General features: G+C 46.7%; 1 long non-coding RNA gene across 1 annotated transcript in view; it reads left to right on the top strand.

Annotated features, from left to right (window-relative positions):
* Nucleotides 1–300: 300 nt before the first annotated feature.
* The window catches only part of LOC146810342 (uncharacterized), a 174,596-nt gene continuing 152,175 nt past the window's right edge, over nt 301–22,721 (top strand). Inside the window, exon 1 of the long non-coding RNA XR_014966579.1 lies at nt 301–435. This is a non-coding gene — a long non-coding RNA (uncharacterized LOC146810342). The remainder of the gene's footprint in view (nt 436–22,721) is intronic.

The raw sequence follows: 22,721 nt of genomic DNA, 5'->3' as shown, positions 1-22,721 counted from the left end.
TCACTAGGAGGACGCCTATAGTTCTTCTGTTTTTTTTTAATGGGAAAGGAACAGAGAGCATTGTAGGCCCAGCGGCCTCTGCAGAAAGGTGACATTTTGGAGAACAATCGGGAGCTTGTTTGATAAGTCCAAGGCAATGAAAGGGCCCTCAGTGGAGGTGTCCTTGCGCATCGGGTGAGAGTACACATCTTCCCTCTCTCTCCTTCGCTTTCTCAATAATAGTGCTTTATGAAATGGAGGGAGTGGGGGGGGGCGAAGGCGATACACAATGGTCTATAAAAGATACCGGCGCGGTGCTCCCCAGGGCTCAGTCAGGGAGCTGGGAGTCACCACACACCAGCTGCGATGGGAAGCTGCGTGGGCACTCTTCTAGGCGCTTCTCACTTGTGTCGAAGATCCAGCGTGGGGGCATTTTTAGCCACGAGGAGAAAAGAGGTAAGAACCGTATTCTTCACCTAGAAATATCTTCCCTCTTCCTCTGGGACGCAGAGAGCTACAGCAAGAGGGGGATCAAGGGTTTATCTGGTGTCTCCGGCGGGTTTATGGGGCGATGGCCGGGTAACTTGTTGACAGGACTCTTCGAGTTCGGCTGGGCTGCCCCATAGTGAGCCCAATGCCAGGCTTACAGTACAGCGAGTATCTATCAAAAGTACAGCAGACGCAGTGGGTTTGGGGCCCAGAGTTCTGAGTTAGAGGCTACTTTTTGCTACCACAGCAGGGTATGGCTCCCTGGCTGTGCCACGGCGAGTTTATGTATGTGAGTCACTCTGCACAAACCGGCCGCCCTTCTAGCACAATAGTCTGACCAGATGTGTTTTGTTTCTCTGCAGTCCCTCTCTGTTCACAGCAGGAAGGACCAGCAACGAGTTGCCTCTTCCTAGCACAGGCTCAACTAGAAGGTGCACACCAAACTGAAATCTGAAACCTACTTAAATCACCCACCTGGTTAGCAATTTGTTTATTTCTTTTATTTTTTCTTTTGGTATTAATATGGTTTGGCTCTATGCTTATCTATGACTGTTAGTTATGAGTGGCAGGTCTCTTTGTAAAATTTCCAGCTGCTCCTCTTGAGCATCCTCCTCTTTGCTCTTCCTAAAGCCCTCCTGGGACCTCCTCGGGACGCTCCTGGTCTCTACACCTCGAATTCTACAACCAGGGCGGTCCCTGCATGTGGGAGCGCTGGGTGGCAGCACAGTGAGCATTTCAGCCTGGACAGCCCGGAGCGACAGACAAAAAAGTCTAACACTAGCCGTGCGATAACAGTTGTGTATTTTTAACAACCCTGTGGGCTGCGAATGGATGATCACCCATCTTTAATATTCCCTGCACTGCTTCCATGCGCTGGCTCTCCCACCCGTCCACCATGGTGGGTAATCCGACTGTGAAGGTGGGGCAGGGTCAGTGCACCCTTGCTCATCAGGCAATTACACGGTTGATGTTGTCTTCTTTATGGCATGTAAATTGTCACAGAGATTTCAAGATGCTGCCTGTCCTGCAGGGGAGCTGATCTAACCACGGTTTTGCGTGGGACTGTTGCTACCTCTATTGTGTGCTATTTAAGAAGTCCAGAACATTGCAAAGAAAAGCACAGGACAGGGTTAACTACTTAAACCTGTTTTGGTGTTAAGATTATTCTACTGCTGTGCCTGTCATGCCTGACTGACACATTGCTGCTCCCTGTATTGTGAGTGGGATGTGTGTGCATAACACTGCTTGTGTCTTCAGTGAACCAGCTCTGTGTTTGTGAGGGAGCTTTGCACTACTTCTGCCTGTGCTGCAATTGGTGGCATTTTACAAAAGATTGCACCAATGCTGCTTGTGCAACATGCCACTATCTATCACAGCGGCTCAGTGTTGCCGAAAGTCAGCGCGCTCTCCGTGCCAATTCTAACAGTGGCTGCTAATGACAACTCTCAGTAACACACTGGTAAAAGTATAGCAATTCTGTCGAGCAAACTTGATACTGTAGAAGTTAAAGAATACATGTCCCACAGAGAGGTTCAAGTACTGAGTCATTAAGAATACATCCTGTGTGGTGAGAATTTTAGACACAATCAGTTTGAATCACAGCAGGCTTGTGATACTGTTCCATTACTTGTATATCACCCCTTTTGAAACATGGCAGCCATGTGGCATCCATATTTCAGGAGCATCGCTATGTGGTACTGATAATGTCCCACTAAAAGGACAACAGGCCTCCTGAGACGTTCTGAGACGGTCGCAGTGCAACCCGAGACTCATTCTTGGAATATCTTAACCCTCCCATTGAGGGTATAGCAGTGTTATGGTGAAGTGCAGGTACTTACCCAAAGTATTAATTGTCCCTGATATAAAAAGTGCTCTACATGCCCACTTACGTTATAACAGCTCTGCTAAGAAGTGCTCATACAGTCCCAATTAAAATACAGTAACCCCCAAAGTGCAACTAACGGCGCATGAAACCGATGGTAGCTTCGTAGAGAAGTGCCAGTTCTGTCTGATTCAGTGAAGGACAGCCAACTGGGAAGTGTCTATTCTGCTCCATTAGAAGGGCAGCATCCATGCTAAGAAGTGTGATTACTGACTAATGTCATATAAGCGAGAATTGTTGGGAAGTCCCGGTTATGTCCACTGTGGGTGTGGTAGCCTTGCTCAGTGGTGTTTCAAAGGTCCCATTTAAATGCACGGCAGCCCTCGTGAGAAGAGGAGGTCCTTTCTCACCATTGCTACCTGTGCGCATCAGTGGTGCTCGTGGACTTCAGGCCCTGGAGTTTCTTACCCAGCAGTCAGTCCTGGGGCTACCAACAAGCTAAATAATGTTTTTCCGGTACTAAGCCTTACAAAAATTCACACAAAAAACACTTGCCTAATGGCCCTAGTAATATTGCTTATATAAAATAGTCAGCCACCCTGGCATTTGTAGTGTTTACTAAGGATTGGTCCTCAACACTCAAAGCATTTAAATCTGCATTGGTTCAATTAGACTGATGCATTAAAACCAAAATGTTACAGGACGCACTGCAAGAGCGTAATGTACACAGCTAGATTTGAAGTGATTTGAGCAATTTTGAATGGGTGGAGTTTAGCAGAGGCAGGCTTGGGTGGACGCACCCATGTCTGTTCCACCTGTGGCAGCTCTCAACGGTGCAGACATCATGCTGAGCTTGAAATAAAACAACAGCCACTGGATGTTTCTAAATCTGCAGTGGTCTGATCTGATCTGATCACTACTATCGAATATTGTTTCATTGGTAAAATACATCCTCTTTGAGTCGGGAATGCAACAGTATTTCAGGAAATGTGATTTCTGATGCTCCTCGTCTGTGAGGAGTCACAGGGCACCTTAGATAGAGTGGGAAGGTTCCTGAATGGGTTGAATGCCTGCTGCAAAGATCTGTGTGTAATCGAAAAGGCATAGAAGTGCATTATGGTAAGGGCAACTATGTGTCTCATCTTCTGAAATTAATAAAATGTGCATGCGTAGTTGAGCTGAAATATTTATTCAAGTATTATCTCTGAGGTAATTACAAGAAGGGTGTATTGGCGTATGATGTTGGTTGTATGGATGGATACATGATGTTGGGTATGTCAGCATTTCACGGTGGCTAAATATATTGGTTTTATGGATGAATGAGGGTAGATGTGTTGACATATATAGAGAAGTGTGTTTTTGTATAATGTTGGTTGTGTCGATGCTTGATGGTGGTTGTCATGTGATGAAGGTTGCTTGGATGTTTGCAGGTGCGTGGTTGATGTAAGATGTTAGTTGTATGGATTTATGATGGGTTTGTTGATGTATGATGGTGTATGGGTTGCTTAAAGTAAGTTGTATGAAAGTATGATGGTGGGTGAATTGACATGTGATGGTCAGTGTGCTGGAATATTATGGTCAGTGTGTGTTAATCTATATCTCAGTGGGTGTGCTCCATGTCCCATCATACTTGCTTTCCCTCCCCAATATTGCAGCCCCTCTGTGTATCCCCTGCTTTTCCACAAACCCTCTTTGAGCCATCATGGTGTTATGCTACCCCTGCGGCCCCTCTGTGTAGAGCAGTGACGCTGGGTGCCTAGTAGCCTCACCTGTGCTGCCATTTGATGTGCTACCCTGTCCCACCTCTGGTTCCTCTTTCTGTCTCTGCATCCATGAAGGCCCTGCATGTGCTACTGTTCCACCAGTAAACCCTGTATTCTGCCATATATCAGCTGGGCCCCTGTGTACTTCTCTAGTCCCTTGCAACCTTTTCGTGTTCCCCTAACTGTTTTGAAGTCTAGCTCCTCCATATGTACAGCCCTTCTGTATGGCCCATAGCATCACTACAACTCTCCAGTGTGCATTCCATATCTTCCTTTCGTTTTGCCCCTGCCCTCTACAGCACCTATGTGTGCCTTCATGCCCCCTTGCAGCACCTGTGTGCTACCCTTGCTCTGCGCCCCTTCACCAACCTGGATCCCCCGTGTGTACCCCGAGATCCTTGTCCTTTCCCTCCTATGTGTCGCTTCCACCCTGAAACCCCCCTGTTTCACACTGCTCTGGCTGTGCAACCCCTCTGTGTACCCCCAACTTCTGCAGGCCTATTGTGATATTGCCCCCCTACAATGACTGTGTAGCGCCCTGACCCACCTCTGCTGGCGCTCTGTGTGCCCCACTGCCTGCAAACCCTGTCTGTGCCACCGTGCCCCACTATGCAACACGTCTATGTGCCCCACCCCCTTCAAACCCTTTGTTCCTCCTGCCTCCCCTCTGTGTGCTCTAAACCCTTGCAGATTTTTTGTGTATCGCTTTCCCTTTCAGCCCCTTTGTGTTCATCTCATCCCCTTGTGTCACCAGCCTCCAACAGCTTCTGTGTGCCATACTACACGTGCACCCATTCTTGGAGCCCTGGTCAGTAATATTGGTAAAGACAATTGTCTGGCTTGTAACTTACAATGCAAGCCAGAGTTATTGGCTTTGCCAGCATTACTTTTTTAAAATCTTTCCCAGTGTTCACAAATATTGGAAGTGTTTTTTATATAAATAAACAGATAAATCAATAAATAAATATCCCTGAAGATTGATGAAGTGGTTTTGCATATCATCCAAGTCCTTGGATCAGTATTTTTATTTTACTTTTTTTAATCTCTGCTTGATGTTCAGAATCATCAAGAGCAATTTAATAAATGCTCTTTGAGATTAATATAAACTCTAGGTAGAAGGCCAATAGAGGGCTCAACCCACATCCATGTCCTAGGGTGAGGTTTCTATAATTAATAATTACAAATCCTATTTGGCAAGAGCGGTGAGTGAGTGTGTTCCTATGTCCCTCCACGCTTTGCTCAAGGTAGGGAGGGGCTTACAGAAGCAGAAGTCGGTGATCTACCTCGGACCACCAGGGCAGGGCTGAGAACCCAAAGCAACCCTGGCAATTTTGTAGCACCAGCCCCTTGGGGGAGCCAGGGGGGGTGGAATTTAATTGTGAAGCACTGCTGCTTTTGGTACTGGGGGCCGATATTGCAGCACCGTGCAAAACCGGCCTCCAGCAGCAAAAAAAATGGCTCCACCCTTCCAGCCTCCCGAGAAAACGCCCGATGCCCGCTACGGCCAGTCCAGCCCTGCTTACCCCTCTGCCCTGTTCGGAAACAATGTGCATTGCTGGTGGGAGCTGATCCGCTCTTCCATGGCCCTCAGCATTCTGCACGACATGGAGGAGGAGATCAGCCGACACCCACTCGGCGCCCTGTTGCTAATTGCAAACAAGGTACAGTGCCACGTGCCATCTCACTGGCTCTTTCATGGCAGGGGCCGTGCCAATGGCCCTGGTACCAGCTCACCAATTCCGCCTGCACAATGCTGCTGTTGACCACAGAGGAGTGGAACCTGATCACTGAGCGCTATTTTCTCAGTGCAAAATGCACCCTTGCAGCCGAAATGGACCGGAGGATGCGTTTTGCTCTAACTGAAATAGGGCTGAATTCACCACAACAGAAACAACACCTGCCAACAGACACTCGTGCACTGTCCCAGCACTCTTGGGAAATAATGCAACATTACGAGAATGGACGAAATCGTGTAATTATTGGTGTATTTGCGTCACACGAGTAATGCAAAATTACCACAATTACTTCAGTTATTACAGCGTAATAACCAAGAGCCAAAATAAATAAGAAGAAGAAATAAAAGCAGTAGTCGGCCCACAAGCTCTGGTAGTGAGTTGTTTGACTTTTTGGGTGGATACACACATGTGCACAAGGACAATGCTGTGACTCACAGTGAAGAGAGACAGTGACATGGGTGTCATATTTTACCCTATTTCTCCAAAATGACTGAACTTATTTTCACCAAACTAAGAAAAGGTAATGAATAAAGGCCGATGTGCTGTAAAATAATTGTTGCCCATTCATTTTGGAGCCTACCTGTTACACACGCAGAGATATCTCCCATGAGAAATCTCATTTTATTTCCAGAATAAAAAGTATTTTGAGACCCTTTATATATCTTTGGAACCGTTTGACCTATCTGCACCAACAGTAACATACTTTTCGATGACCCTGCAATGCCCATTGGGAAGGTTGGCACAGCCTGATCTTAGGGTGTGAAGATCTAAGATGGGATTTCCTGTGAGTGAAGTGTCAACCTTAATTTGCAGTGTATGTGAGTTCATGTATTTACTTAGCTAAGGATCAAATATGGTTCATTTGGTGCTGCATGGCCTCACTATTCATTCAGGACACACTTGCTGATTGAATAAAGTACTCGGGTTGCTAAAAGTTAAAAGTAGAACGATAAAAGTGAGATGCATATGTAATTTGAAACTCTATTCGTGTGAGAAAAGACAACACCTGTTTTCTCGTTTGCGTACAGAGTAACCTTACAGGTAGTCACTTTTTTCTCTCGTAAAATGTGAAGACCTTTGGGAAAGGTATCTGTCATTGGTAGGCGAAGGTCTGCTTGTTGTTGCATGTTATTGCTGATCGGGGAGGGGTGATCTTTCAGTCTCATGTGACATTGGGTAAAGGGTTTCTTACATCCAGATGATAAGTGGAAGTGTGCTGTGTGCTCTTTATCCTGCTGTTGTTTTAGTCCTTCCATTGTTTCCTTCTAGATGGTGGGCACTCCATTTTGAATTGGGTTGACTGATGATCAGAAAATACTGGTTGAGTGAAGAGGTTCATCTATCTTCTAGGTAGTTGAGAGTTTGTGAATGCATGATTTCATGTATTGTGACAATGGATTAATTTTATTCTTGATTATTGACTGAATTTTCAGTCTGAGTATTTTGATGAGAGCCTCGGCAGTGTGGTCACTTTGAGGCTGCTCTTTGTCATTGTACTATACTGTGCTCTTTTCGTCAAGGAGACGATATTCTGGGGCAGAGAAGAATATTAAATCATTGTTTTTTGCTGCTTTGATGTTCCTCTCTATTGCTTTATTTTTCTTTTTGTTAAAGAAGTTTGACTTTTTTTAAAATAAAATTATTTATTGGAATTCCGGTTGGATTGATCTGTTAACCCACACCCATCTGTGCGAGTATTATATTCCTAATGCCTCAACATGTGACTGGGGACGACAGTGGCATGCCGCTTAGGCTCATGTATGTTAGGGGCAGTGTCTATCCTGCAGCTTTGTTACTGGAGTCTTCGAGCAGCATTTCCCTTTGTGGGACCTGAAGTGAAATCAGTTTACAGACATCCAAGTGTTTTCTCTTGATGACCGAAAAGAGATTATGCAGAGTGTCAGGGCCACTTGATAGATTTCCTCTGATTTTTTTTTTGAAAGATCTTGTCATACCTGCACATATGAAGGCCTCCCCACTGATTTGGATAATGGCATGCACAATCTTTTATTGTAGATATTCAGTCCTTGAATTGACAAGAGCGGTAATCCTTGGTGTAGTATAAGGATGAGTAATGAACATTCCACTGTGTAGTAGGGCAATTCCGAAAACGTTGTTCCTGTTGCTTAAAAATTCTTGGTTTATAACACAGAATACAAAATTTTTTGAATGCACTTGAAAGGTTTTTGTGTGGCTGTGTTGCATTCAATTGAGGTAGAGAATGACCGGACGTAATGCATTGGCTCGAACAGATTTCTCTTGTCACTTTATGTAGACCATAGTCACCTAGGCAAGTAGTGGCGGCTCCAGCAGTGCAAAAAAGAAAATGATAACAACAGGACTTTATTTCATTTTATTTTTGTATGCTGCACTGGGGGCGGGACTGGGCTCTGTGATGCCAGAGCAGAGTGAGGAGTAGTTTGCACTCCTCTAAGTGGCACTAGGGCCGGCCAAACCTCATGCGCACTTAGCCTGTTCTCCACAGGGCTGTGTTGTAGAGGTCGGTGAAGAACATGCCCACCCTCCCAGGCACTGTCTGAGTGGCCAAATAGCCCGCACAGACCAATCACGACACTGCTTATCCTGCGTCGTGATTGGCTGGTAGAGTCCCAAAGCCTCGGTGCCTCCGGTGCTTCCAGCAGATCTGAAGAGGACGGAGGAAACGCGTGCGGCGACGTGGCAGAGAAGGTATGTTTATTTATTTATTCAAAACCATTCCCCCGCCGCACCAGCCCCGTGCAGAGGCAGCCGCCACTGTAGGCAAGCCATGTATAGCAGATCTTGACGCTAAAACATCTGATGCCTTCACCTACGCAAAGCCAGGACTGCATCAAAAAAATCAACAGGCAGTTTTTAGGAGTATCAAAATGACATTACAAATCGCAAATGCCTTTGTGATATAACATGTTGGCTGCAAAATTGTGTATTTGTCCTCAAAACTACATGAAACTGCATGAAAAGTGCACAAAAGTATACGTAATTTATGCAAAATTCACTTTAGGATATCTCAAGTGAAAAAATAAACATGAGGGCATACCGCACTTTCAAGGATCACTTGAGATACAGTAGGAGGACTTGTTTGTGCAGAGAAAGTCTCTAAGTGCCCATTTTCTGCTCAAACATGTCTCCCCCAACACATTTTATGCTGCAACAGAAAATTGAGTACAATTTCAGTCTTGTCATTTCTGCCATTTTGCATTTAAAGAAAAACATTTTTTAATGAGTTTTATATAGCGCTAGCAATATCCCAGGGTATCAGAGTGCTTTACAGACAGAGACAAAGACAATGGACAAGGCCATGATTGGAGAACATAGATTACAGTATACAGATTCATTGAGGGTCGGTTTACAGTAGATCGTGAAAGAGAAACATTGATATGAGGGAAAGAGTTCGGAGGAGGGATTAGCTGTTGGAGTCTGAAGGGTTGAAGTGTTGGTTGAGGAGAAGAACGTTTTTCTGTCTTTTGAAGCCCATATAGGAGGGGTTCCGCCTGATATGCACTTGGAGGCAGTTCCAGATTTTGAGTGCATTGCATGAGAAGGAGTGTGTGAGGGCTTTTTGTTTGTGTTTCTTTGGTGGGATGAGGAGCAGAGTGTTGGTGCTTCTTAGATTTCTTGTTTGGCCTGTCTTAGAGTTTGCCCACAAGGTAAGCTGGCTTGTCGTTGTGGAGGACTTTGCATAAGTCATGTAACATGATATTGAACAAATTATTACATTTACACAAGGTTAGTGGAATATTTTGCAAAGAACCAGTCCGTTTTATGTATCTCAGATTGGTTCTGGGAGAACCACAAAGCATTGAATGGTTACTAGTATCCCAGTTAGTCTGTAACCATTTGCACTGTGTAAATAGACAGATGTGGTCCTCAGAGAAGTAGAGAGTGGGTCGATGGACCACTGCACGCTGCCTCCTGTTATCAATTTCTCAATGTACAACTGTTTCTTTTTCCGTCTGGTTTCTGATCATGGATCTTCCAAATGAAAATTCCAGTTGCATAGTTGAGCAAAATAAAAAAAACCTCTGCATTTTGTCCAGTTGGGAAGCAAGGGGCTTTGAAAAAGCTGGCCTTCTAGTAAAGTTTACTGAAACAATACAGCAGCAGCTTTCCACATCTTCACTGCAGGTCAGGATTTCAAATACTAGCAAGCTCCAACTCAGTCCTTCACCCTTTCAAGGTCACATTTTGAGCACCAGTAAACTTGCCAATAGTTAAGTCCATGCACATTTTTTATTGCCTGTACATGACCTGAAGTAGATTCCGAATATTGGGCTCCATGTAGCTTACTGAATTTCCTCTTTGTCTTTCACGTGCGCCGACCGGGCATCCTTCTCTCGAGCGGGAGTTGGTTCAAGCGGAAGTGTCTCGCAAGTAAACTGTGAATCCGGAAGTGTGCCAATGGTGCTCTGCTACCAACTTTCACTTCGTGACTTGCAGAATCAAAAATTAGCTAGCATTCGCGCCAAGAATTTTCAATTCTATTAAGGACACGGAGGCGAGGATTATGCTTCTCTTTCTATTTATTGCTACCCACAGCAGCCAATGAAAACTTTTGTTACATGAAAAAACAACACTTTTCTCATGATGCATATGTCACATCACTTCCTGCAGGGCCCCATAAGAGCCAGCCATACCGGAACTAGTCCTCTTTCTTTGCTCCGAACAGAAGTCCAATAAGTATTAAAGTTCAAAAGTATTAAAGTTCAACAACAACAGCTTCCAACGTGGAAGAACACCAGACCAGCTGGGAAACACGCCACTCCGTACGACGGATCAATCCATCTTCTTGTCAGATCCTGAAAGAATAGAAATAAACAGCCCGTAATTTCTGTCAAAACAGAGTATATACAGCACGGGTGGGCAAGAAATTACATTACAGTAATTTAACCGGGTGGGATAATCCTCGCCTCCGTGTCCTTAATAGAATTGAAAATTCTTGGCGCGAATGCTAGCTAATTTTTGATTCTATTACAGGACCGGAGGCTTCGTATTATGCTAGTTTAACGCTGATTAAAGACAACAGAGGATATATCTCCCACCGGTTTATAGTAAAATTGTTTAAACGTGGATTCAGACGACCAGTCTGCAGAACGCATTATATCTTGCACCGTAGAACCCAACATGAAAGTCTTGGAGGCCATGGCGCCTCGAACAGAATGTGCACCAAACACCTGGGTATCTACCCCTGCCTCTTGCATAACACCTTTCAGCCATCTGGCTATGGTAGCCGCAGTAACAGGTTTATACGGTTTTTGCAGAGCAATTAACAGTTGTACCACCCCATCAGGCCTGAGAGACCTGGTACATTCTTCGTAAGTCTTGAGACATTGAACCACACAAAGCTTAGCATTATCAGGAAAAGCATGATAATCCACACAACGTGACAAGGTTTTTGTTCTAGACGTAATATTAAACGAAACGCCCTCTGGAGTAAATACTCTACCTGTAATATCGAGCGCTTTAACATCCGAGGAACGTCTGCAAGCCGCTAGGCAAAGTAACATGGCCAGTTTGGCCGACAACTGCTTCCTGGACAACCTATTGTTGTCCGGCCAACTATTGAAGAGAGACAGAACCAGCGAGACGTCCCACAAAGAGGAATACTTTGGTTTGGGAGGATTGGCTACTCTAATGCCCTTTAGGAGTTTACAGATGAGAGGATGCATCCCAACAGGCTTGCCCTCGATCTGAGAGTGGCCTGCCGAGATGGCGGAGCGGAAGTTATTAACCGAGCGGTAGGCTAAACCCTGCGACGCCTTCTCCGAAAGAAAATTTACAACATAGGGTAATCCTGCCCCCACGGGATCCACATGTTGTCCCACGCACCAACGAACCCAGCATCCCCAGGCTGAAGAATATCGTTTCTTGGTAGAGGGGGCCCATGCTTGATTGATAAAGTTTGCAGCCTGGTCCGAAAATCCTGGCATTTGCCAACGCTGCCTGAAAGTCTCCAGGCCATCAGGGTCAGGTGCCCCGATAGCACCATCGGGTGTGTCTCCCCCTGAGGGCCCTGGAGCATGGTCGAGGACCAAGGGATCCGCCTGGGGAAGTCGCAACTCGCCTCCATCAGCAACGGGAACCAAGGCTGCGACTTCCACAGGGGAGTCACCAGTATCACCTCCGCTTTCTGACGCATCACCTGAGTGAACACTCGGGGAATGAGGATGAACGGTGGAAACGCATAGTTCAACTGTTGAGACCACTCCTGAGCCAAGGCATCCGTCGCCAGCGCCAGAGGGTCCGGCCTCCAGCTGAAAAACTGCGTCATTTGACGGTTCAGCCTGGAAGCAAATAGGTCGATCTCGCAGCGTCCCCAAATCTCCTGTAACCAGTGAACCACCCGCGGGCAAAGTTGCCAGTCGCTGTAGTCCTTGAGGTGGCGAGAGTTCCAATCCGCCACCACGTTGGACTGACCCGGAATGTACTCCGCTACCACCGATATCTGGTTGTTTAGGCAGTAATGCCAAAAGGCCTTCGCTACCTCCACCAGCATCGAGGACCTCGTGCCCCCCAATTTGTTGATGTATCGGACTGCCGACACGTTGTCCATCCGAAGAAGGATGCAACATGAGATCTGCCGGGGGGCCAACGTCCGGATCGCAAAGGATCCTGCGAGGAGCTCCAGAAAATTTATGTGAAGATTTAACTCCTCCAGGGACCACCGTCCCCCTGTGGACATATTTCCGCAGCGCGCTCCCCAACCCCAACGGCTGGCGTCGGACTCTATGACCACCTCTGGCAATGAGCCGAAGATTGCTCTGCCGTTCCACGCCTCGACGTGGGCCAACCACCACTGCATCTCCTCCCTCACCTCCTGGGTGAGGGGGACTACGTCCGTGTAAGAAAGGCCCTTCTGTAAGTGCTGGATCTTTAGGCGTTGAAGGGCCCTGTAGTGCAGGGGGCCTGGGAATATCGCCTGAATGGATGACGCAAGGAGGCCCACTATGCGGGCAATCCCCCTGAGCGAGACCATCTGCTTGGATAGAAACGAGCGTAGTTCCTTCTTGATGTCCCGTAGCTTGGAGCTCGGGAGACAGAGTTGGGCCGTCTGAGAATTTATGACGAACCCCAGAAAGTCTATCGTCTGCGTGGGAGAGAGGACCGACTTCGGTTCGTTGATCACGAACCCCAGGTTCTGCAAAGTATGAATGGTCATGCGCAGGTGCCGAGCCACTAGTTCCGGAGACTGCGCCATAATGAGCATGTCGTCCAAATAGACGATCATGCGAACCCCTTGTTCTCTGAGGTAGGCCACGACCGGCTTCAGCACCTTGGTGAAGCACCACGGTGCTGAGGAAAGTCCAAAAGGAAGGACCAAATACTCGTACCACCGGTTCCGCCATTGAAACTGAAGAAATCTGCGGTGGGGACGATATATGGGAACGGACAGATAAGCGTCCTTCAGGTCCAGACGGACCAACCAGTCCCCTTGTTTCAGTAGATCCGCCAAAAGATGGATGCCCTCCATCTTGAAGTGTTTGTAAGTAAGAAAGTGGTTGAAATCCTTCAAATTGAGTACTAACCTGTAACCGCCTCCTTTCTTCTGTACCAGAAAAATAGTGCTGCAGAAACCGCGAGGGCCCTCTCTGCAAGGAGCTATCGCGCGTTTCTGCAGCAATGCGTCTATTTCTGAATCTATGAAATCGCACTCGCGTTGGGAAAAAGAAAGCTGTCTGGGGCGCTGTACCTGACGGGGCATCTGAAAAAACTCTAGTTGGAACCCTTGAACAGTCTGTAATACCCAAGCGTCTTGTGATATCTGAGCCCAATTGTGAAAGAAATACCGAGTACGCCCCCCCAAGGGAAGAGGAAGTAAATCTGAAGCGCTCACCTGAGGAATCAGCGGCTTGGAATCCTCCACGATAGGAGCCTTTGTTAAAGCGCCGTTTGTTGAAGCGCTGTCTGGTGGGGTAGAAGGTACCACCACGGGTGGAGTCCCAGTCACCCCTGCCGCGTCCGAAATCTCCTCGCTGGGGACCTTGAGTGTGCTGACGGCCAAACGAGCGTCCCCGCCCTCGTCCGGCCCTATTGAAAACACCGGCGTGAAACACGCGCTTGATCCCTGCTTGAGCCTTGTCCAGGGTAGTAAACGTGCCCACATACTTCGCAACATCCTTAACAAACCGGTCCCCAAAGAGGTTGCCGTCCGCCAACGGCCCAGGTTCCGACGCGGCCAGCTCAGTAAGGTTGGCGTCCATCCGCATTAATATCGATTTCCTGCGTTCTGTCGATATCGCGCAGTTGGCATTCCCTAACAAGCAGATAGCTCGTTGGGTCCAGCCCGCTAGCACGTGTGGATCGATCGCACTCCGAGATTCCTGCGCCTCAAGGGCCATTTCCAAAATTTTTGCCAGGGGCCCGACCACATCCAGGAGCTTGTCTTGGCAACCCCGCCAAGCGCGATCAATCCCTTTCTTGGGATCCTTGGCGAACTTTTTTAGGAACGTTAGCATGCTGGGGTCAATGTCCGGCGTCTCCGCCACTTTGTCCGAGAGGTCCGGTCTTGGGCATTCTGACTTTAGCCTACTGCGCACCTCCTTGTCAAACCCCTTGCGTAAATTCTCGTGCAGGTACGCAGCCACCTCCGGAGCCGGTAACCAGTCCGATGATCGGGGGTGCACGATATCTGCGGGGTTAAAAGTAAAGGGTGTAGGAACCTCTGGGGGTTCCGCATGCTTGGTCTTCCTGGACTTCTTTTTAGGAGGGGAGTCGTCCGGTGTGTCCGAGGAAGTGGACGTAGACTCTGTATCAGTGTCTTGAACCCTCTCACGCTCTCGAGTTGGGGGCGGCAGCGCCTCGTAGGACTGTGAATGTGGCCAAGGCTGACCCCGGGAATCCCCTGACGTCCCCTCTGTTTGTTTAGGGAAGCCATGCTTCTTAGCAAACCTCTCCAGCTGTTTAGTGATGGGCTTTAAAGCCGTCGCCAGAGCTTGCTGTACAGTTCCAGGAACTGCTTTTTCTAGGGCCTTGCTGACCGACTCCTGGACAGAAGCATCCAGGGCCTCAACAATATTGTCCTCAATGGCAGGTCCTCCTACCTCCTCCTCGTACAAGGTATCATCCTCCTCATAATGCACCCACGTATCCATAGTGGAACCACACTTGTAGCGGTACTTGCTCATAGGGCAAGAGCAAAGAGGAATCCAAGGGGGGAGCCAACCCACAGCACAGCAGCACCGGTACCTAGCTCCTCAGCCAACAGCTGTAGAATAATTATTTCAGCCCACAGGGCGTAATGGAGCCAAGAGCAATATTAAATATAAGGAGGTGTGCTCCCTCCAGGCCCAGGTCGTTCTTACAGCCAGCCAGGCGTCAGCAGTGCTCTTTCGGTAAAAACTACAGCTCAAATGCTGAAAACGAAACTAATCGGGTCGTTTCGATGTGCGTAGCCCAAATCCTACTAAATCCTACTAGATTGGGCTACGCACGTGGAAACGCTAACGAAACTAAAACTAACAGGCTCCTGGCGTCAGCGGCGTACAAGGGAAGCCCAGCGCCCATGAGACATCAATTTCGAACCCACCGGAGGCGGGGCGGTACCAGGTGCTGATCGGTAAGCGCAACGCGCTAACGGGGCATGCGGTGCGGCCGAGCGTCGCGTGTAAATCCCCAAGTTTGAAATCCTGCGCTTTTCGCGCTTCGGCCCGCTAATCGGCAAAAAATGCTGTCGATCGAACCGCGTTCTACCGCGGTGTTCACCAGGCGCCACAGCGCGATTCAAATCCCCAGCAAACCAAAGGCTGCACACAAGTCAGGGCGCGCGCGCCGGAACATAAGCATTATCAGCATCAGCTTACAATAGCCATCGCTAGTAAAACACATAAGCATTAAGATTAAATCAAATCGTAGCTCTCCACTTAACTGTCTGCGTGAGCAGCAAAGAAAGAGGACTAGTTCCGGTATGGCTGGCTCTTATGGGGCCCTGCAGGAAGTGATGTGACATATGCATCATGAGAAAAGTGTTGTTTTTTCATGTAACAAAAGTTTTCATTGGCTGCTGTGGGTAGCAATAAATAGAAAGAGAAGCATAATACGAAGCCTCCGGTCCTGTAATAGAATCTGGACAGAAAACAGATGCGAGTGAAATATACATAAAATATTTTACACTCACTATCAGATGATGAAAAGTCGATCACATAAGGAAAAGCAGGCACAAATGTCAGTTTGCACACAGGCGACCACCTTCGCAACGAATTTCTCACAAGAATTACGCATGGGAGAAGATAAAAAAAACTGTACAACGTTGTTTAGCCATAGTAAAAGTAACACGTTATGAACTGCATTTAGGAACAGCAGAAGGGCAATATACACACTTTATAGTACACCCATGTTCAGGTTACCAAAACTAGATTTATCCTGTGCTTTTTCTACAGCAAAAAAAATGCTGATTTTTTCAAATGATTTTTCAATTGTTAGCCATCTTTGTGAATGTCACAAAAATTGGAAGTTTAAAAAAGTCATCAAGTAGCAGTAGGCAGCATTTGGTAACTTCCTGATCCCTTGTTCTAGTTCCAGCATCGGCACTTGACCAAAAGATCGCTTGATGCTGAAGAAATTACTGTATCTCAATTTACCCGAAAGTGAAGGAAACGTGCATTTTGAATATATGTAACGTTGAGTTCAAACTGTACATTATGTTGCCTGGAGGTATCTTCATTTTTTCACACAAACCCACATGCGCTTGGGGCGCCTGCTTCCTGACATCAAACTAAGATAACGTGCTGGTATTTGACATAAAAGCCAGAAAAGGGTTGTCAGTTTTTTAGAGCGATTGGAAGTATACTTGATGGACTGGCTTGCAATTACTGTGCATAGTCTTGTTTTTCATGGCTTGGATTTTGTATGTGAGGCAGTGGTGCATTGTGATGCACAACTCTGCAGATAAAGTGAATTTCTAATGGGACATTTGATCATCTCTAGTTCTTCAAGGACTTCATATTTGCATAGATGAATTACTTCAGTTCTGCACTTCTTAAAGTGTTTGCATTGTTCTGTAGCAGCACAACAGATTCTCCTCAACCCGGTTTAGAATTTATTTAGCTCCTCGGTAACATCAATCAGTGGGGTTGACTTTCTGCATGTGTGTGGTTTTCAGTGATGCTACTGTATATTTAACAGTTGTGTAAATGTTGTTTCACTAATTCCGCTAAGCTCAGTGCGTCCAGTAGTTGCAGTAGATGTCTACTTAGGAAGAAGTTTGTTTTTTCCCTGTATACGGTTCCTTGCTTTCCTGGTGTGGGTGTTGTGAAGTGCTGCAAATATATTGTATTGTAATTGCATTTAAATTGGCTTACTACCCATCATGAGGCATTTAAATGCTTTAGGGCAGGTAGTACGTATCTCCGGAACCTAAGGTTAGTGGTTAGTACACTGGTTATTAGTTAATATTTATTTTAGGTCACTCTTGGACAGTGCAGTGCTGTACTCTCTAAGACCTTTTGTTTTCTACTAGTGGGCGTAGACACCACCCATTCCTTCCCATTGTTTGGCTTCATTGTCACTCTCATTGACTTGCTTCTTATTAGCCAGCTGGCGTAGACTTCCTTCCTCTTCGTGTGTTTGTCCCTCCCCTGGAGCATGAACACATTACTTGTGTCCTTCTACTGCTCATTTTGTAGGTCCAAATTTATCTTTGTGTTTAAGCACTCTACCATAGTGCATCTTTTTCAGCTGGCTCACTCCTGTACTTCTCTCCCTTAGCTGGCCGTCTTCTTGCCTCCACCTGCTCTCCCTCCAGCCGTTGTTATCCATGTTCCTTGTGCTATTATGTGAACATCGCTGACCCCGTCATAGTGCTTTATTTTTTGCCTCGCTGCGCTGCTGTAGAGCACGGCTAAAACAGTGACAAAACCAGTACCTTACAAAGGTGGACCTATTGGTTATGCCCATGCTTGTTTTTATAGGATATTGGAATTAGGTTTGTGCTAGCTAGAAAATCCTTACGTGTATTTGCTCCATTTTCTATGTGGTGGATTAAGTCAATAGGAGTTAGGTGTGACCGGTAACTTTGGCTGTCTTGAGCCTGTTGAAGCTGAACAATGTAGTGAGCTGTTCAGTCCGGCGTGTGGCCCGTGGAAAGCCTCTGCACAGTTACCATTTATCTGTATTAAAACAACACCACCACCACCAACTCCAACACCAGCAGCACCAACCCCAGCACCAACACCGGCACCAGAACCAACTCCAGCACCAACACCAGCACCAACTCCAGTATCTGTGGGCTGTGGTGCAGCACTACGCTGGCACAGACATCCACAATGCAAGTAAACCAATGTTCTTGTTTATTCAATAAAAACATAACCTTTTTTTGCGAATGGAAAACTTCTTTGATTTCCAAATTACATATGAGAAGTAACGAAAGTGTAAGTAATTAATGCGTCTATCTCGAGATCATAGATTACTTCATCACCACAGCAGACTGAGAAATCATGATTCTGCACTCAGTTCTGTATTTCCAAATAATAAACAATATTTCTAATGCGCCAGACTGCCATATAACTGAAAAGTTTTAATTTGATTAACTGTATCAGTAGGCTCCACATATTTTCACAGATGTGGAACTGCAAACGCCGGGTTCTTTCTTGCTGCAGGGACACAAACCCACACAGCTATTCTCCTTCGGCGCATTCAGCAGACCCTTCCTAAGGACGCAACACGAGGTTTCCATCTTCGGCTGGAAGCGGTGCAAGGCACCAGGCTCAGCTGCTATTAATTCACCTATTACCGGCCCGGGCGGCTGGGTGCAGTGACTCAGAGGAGGTGATGCTGGCTGCGCGTGCCCCACGCGGCTCCTGGTCTCTGATGCACCGTGTTATTTCCTTTTCTGTCGCTTGACTAATGTTCCTGTTTGGTGGAGCCCCGAGACCTGCCCTTTGGAAGCACTCTTGAGCTAGGCTGATGAAAACGAGCGCCCTGACTCTAGTCTCCCCTAGGGACCGGATTTACTAACCCCTGTTGGCAAACCATGCGATGCAAAATGCACATCGACTAGTTTGTGAAAAAGGATGAACTTTGCAATGTTGCCTGTGTACAAAGAGTTTGCATTTCAAATTGAACATTCTCAGAGGCTTACAAATAAATATTAATTAGGCAGGTCATTATTTAGGACGACCCAGTGAAGGAATGGAGGGTAGCCTGCAAGGCACAGCACACTCTCACCTCTCTGTTGGCATTCTGAAACAACAGCCTCTTTTCTCAAACGACACCTGTGTAATTAAAGGTACAGGCGTTGATTAAAAGTGCATTTAACATTTTTTGTTTGGGAAGATATTTGGATCAGCATGAAGTGATCACATGTACCACTCTCTTAATTCACCATGTCCCCCATCCCTTCTTTCACCATGCCCCCCCCCCTTTCACCATGCCCCCCCCCCTCACCCCCCCAACACAATTCACGGAGGGGAAGCTGCTACCACACATCGAACTCGTTCGTCGTTATTTGATCAGCGGTCGTGAACATTGATGCATGTCATTGCAACTCGCAATTGAGAGGGGTTGCCCCTTTCACACTCACCCTTCTAAATGTGACCAGAATGAGTTACGGAAACCCTTATTCTACTAGCAAAAACAATTTCCCTTTTTGCTGCAACAAACTGTGTGATTTTGCTAATCGCTGGATTTGCAACCTCAATAGTGTTTTGGATGTAAAGCCATTAGAGTGCTGCCACATTTGCAGAAATGTGAGGGAGAAGTTTTTGAAATTGACAATGTTACTGTTTGCGAAGTTGCAAAGTGTTTGAATGTGACACAAAGTAGCCTAGGGTGACGTCTCTGTAAAAAACAGAATGTGGTCGTTCCAGCAATTTTCCAGGTTCCTTTTCAGCTACAAGCAAGTCCTTGTGGCATTTTATTTAGCAAGCCCTTGTTCTTGCAAGTTTTTCACACACTATTTATTCTCTTTACATTTTGCAAAGTTTGTGAAATTGATAAACTTTATACGTTTTTTAAAATTACAAATGTATCCCACCCTCTAACAAACAATGTACATTATTTGTTTACAGATTTATGTGCTGCAAGTAAGACAAAAACAGGCACAGAACGCTTTACAAACGAATACTTATAATACATATGAGATTCATTACAAAACATTTTACTCGTGTCATGTTACATGACAGAAGTAGGTACCAAAAGGGAGGGATCAAGGGGGCGTTTTCCGCTCACAAAGAGTGAGTGGGAGGTCCAAACTGGTAAGGTGCCCCGACAATGAAGTTATAAGAAAGAAAGCTACCAGTAGTTCCTCAGGGAGAGGAAAGAGGTGGAGATGAATCGGTAAATTTAGCCTGGAAGGACTACATGTATACTATGTGTAAAGTGGGTAATCCTTTTGTTGGATTTTAATGCCCTCACACACCCTTTCAGGTGTCATGCTTCATCATCTGGGCTGCTCCTCGTCGGGCCGGCGGTGCAATGCCTAACGGGCTCCCTAAAAAGGGGCACTTTATCGGAGTTCTTTTAATCCAACAGCCGTCAGGTGAAGTGCGGGTGTGTGGGCCTAAGTGTTGTAGATATAAAAAGTGAATTAAAACAGGGTCGAAAGTACCAGTGTGGAAAAACAATTTATTTTAATGGTCTCCTTCCCTGGTTAAAAAGGTGTATGTAGCACTAGGTAGAGTGTAATGTCTCTAGTTGTAGTGCATGGGATTGGTGGTCAACATGTTTCTCGCAGTGAGCACGTGCGCTCGCGATTCGTCAGGACCTATCAAAAATATCTACAATGGTAACAGGGGACTATCTAAGATATAGTTGTCTCCTAATCATAGTTGGTCATGTGAACAACAAACTTAATCCTAAAATACCTGTTGAGGTCTGGTGCTACCCTAATCAGTAGGACTGTGGGCCACAACAGTTCTCGGTGGACTCAGCGTGCGGCGAAGGACCTCTAAAAGTAGGTATCTGCCCCGCTCGCGCTCTGACATTTGACCTACCCGGTCCACCGAGTCTGGCCCACAGTCCTACTGATTAGGGTAGCACCAGACCTCAACAGGTATTTTAGGATTAAGTTTGTTGTTCACATGACCAACTATGATTAGGAGACAACTATATCTTAGATAGTCCCCTGTTACCATTGTAGATATTTTTGATAGGTCCTGACGAATCGCGAGCGCACGTGCTCACTGCGAGAAACATGTTGACCACCAATCCCATGCACTACAACTAGAGACATTACACTCTACCTAGTGCTACATACACCTTTTTAACCAGGGAAGGAGACCATTAAAATAAATTGTTTTTCCACACTGGTACTTTCGACCCTGTTTTAATTCACTTTTTATATCTACAACACTTAGGCCCACACACCCGCACTTCACCTGACGGCTGTTGGATTAAAAGAACTCCGATAAAGTGCCCCTTTTTAGGGAGCCCGTTAGGCATTGCACCGCCGGCCCGACGAGGAGCAGCCCAGATGATGAAGCATGACACCTGAAAGGGTGTGTGAGGGCATTAAAATCCAACAAAAGGATTACCCACTTTACACATAGTATACATGTAGTCCTTCCAGGCTAAATTTACCGATTCATCTCCACCTCTTTCCTCTCCCTGAGGAACTACTGGTAGCCTTCTTTCTTATAACATGACAGAAGTAAACATCAAGCAAGAAAGGAAGTTAGTCTATGCGTTCATCAGGCAATATGCAGACCAAAAACTGTATTCTGAGGGCATCCAGACTTATAGTCTTTCTGATGGTAGGTAGCAAGGGCCCGTTGCCATGGCGCCTTCCCCAATCTTGGCCAGGCTCATTTGCCATCTATCATGATGGGAAGGATGAAGACTAGTTTGAGCCTAGTGTTAAATGGTAGCGGCAGTTTCAGTTGATAATCTTTCAAGTATTTGCCCGGCGGTAATCGCCTCTCATACCACTCGATAATTTACCAATAAAAGAGGCAGGCGCCGGAGACTGGAAGGCAGGAAACAAAGTTTTATTCCGTCGGAGCAGAACACATCAGATCAGACAGCAAGGTATCGTCACGAGGTGCTCTAACTGCATCTCTGAGACCTGGTCTCTTATACACTGGTTTATTGCTTTATTACACATAGTACATTCTTGAGATTCCCTTGATGCCTGAAAGAACATCCCCTGAAGCCCCGGCTCAGATCCGATCCCACACATAGATACAGTAGAAGTTCCCACCCTACCCGCAGTGGGAGATGGCTATCGCGCAGTAGGGAATTCCGCTAATTCCCGGGGGTGTGTGCAACTGGCCGGGTCTCAGGGGGTAGGGGCTTTGATCTACTGTAATCCCTTTGATGTGGGGTGTTTCCCTTACAGTAGGGGCAGTAAACTGCATCCGCAGGGCTAGGTGATGGCCTGGGACCAGTTCAGACAATGGGGCGCAGAGGAAGGGGGTTATCAAAGGAGAGGCATGACCATGTATGGGTTGTCGGTTGGAAGTGGTTCCGTAGCAGGGTCGCGCAGAAGGAGAGGGTTTATGGCCTGTATGAGAGAGCGGGGGTGGCCGGCGCGCGGGGGATGCTTGCAGCGCCAAGGGAAAACGCTGGCGGTCGAGAGTGAGCGGGGAGAGAGCGGGGTGCCTAAAAATGGCGGCCGTGCATTCGTTGTGCGCGGCGCTGGGGAGAGGCAAGATGGCGCAGATAATGTTCAGTTTGCACGCTAAATTTCCACAGTCCTCCCTTTTAACATGTCTCGCCAGCTTGCCTAGTTTGGATCTATCCCCATAATACCCCGTACCTCCACCTCGTTCAGAGCTTTCATCCGCTCAGTTTCAAAGTCCAAAGTCTTAGGGCAGATGCAGTTCATAAAAAGCGAACATAAAGGTGGCAGACACTGAATCCCCAAGCAACATCCACATAGTAACACAATCGGTATCAGGATAAATGAAAACAGTCTCCATCCCCAACCTTTAATAGTGTCCCAAAACCAACTCCCCAGTGACCATTCTTCTTGTTCTTGATGAACCTCTGCGGACAGTCTGT

Source organism: Triturus cristatus, chromosome 7, assembly GCF_964204655.1.
Source record: "Triturus cristatus chromosome 7, aTriCri1.1, whole genome shotgun sequence".
In the NCBI taxonomy this organism is placed as follows: domain Eukaryota; kingdom Metazoa; phylum Chordata; class Amphibia; order Caudata; family Salamandridae; genus Triturus; species Triturus cristatus.
Note: the sequence above shows the minus strand (reverse complement) of the source record. Positions and strands in the feature narration are given on the sequence as shown.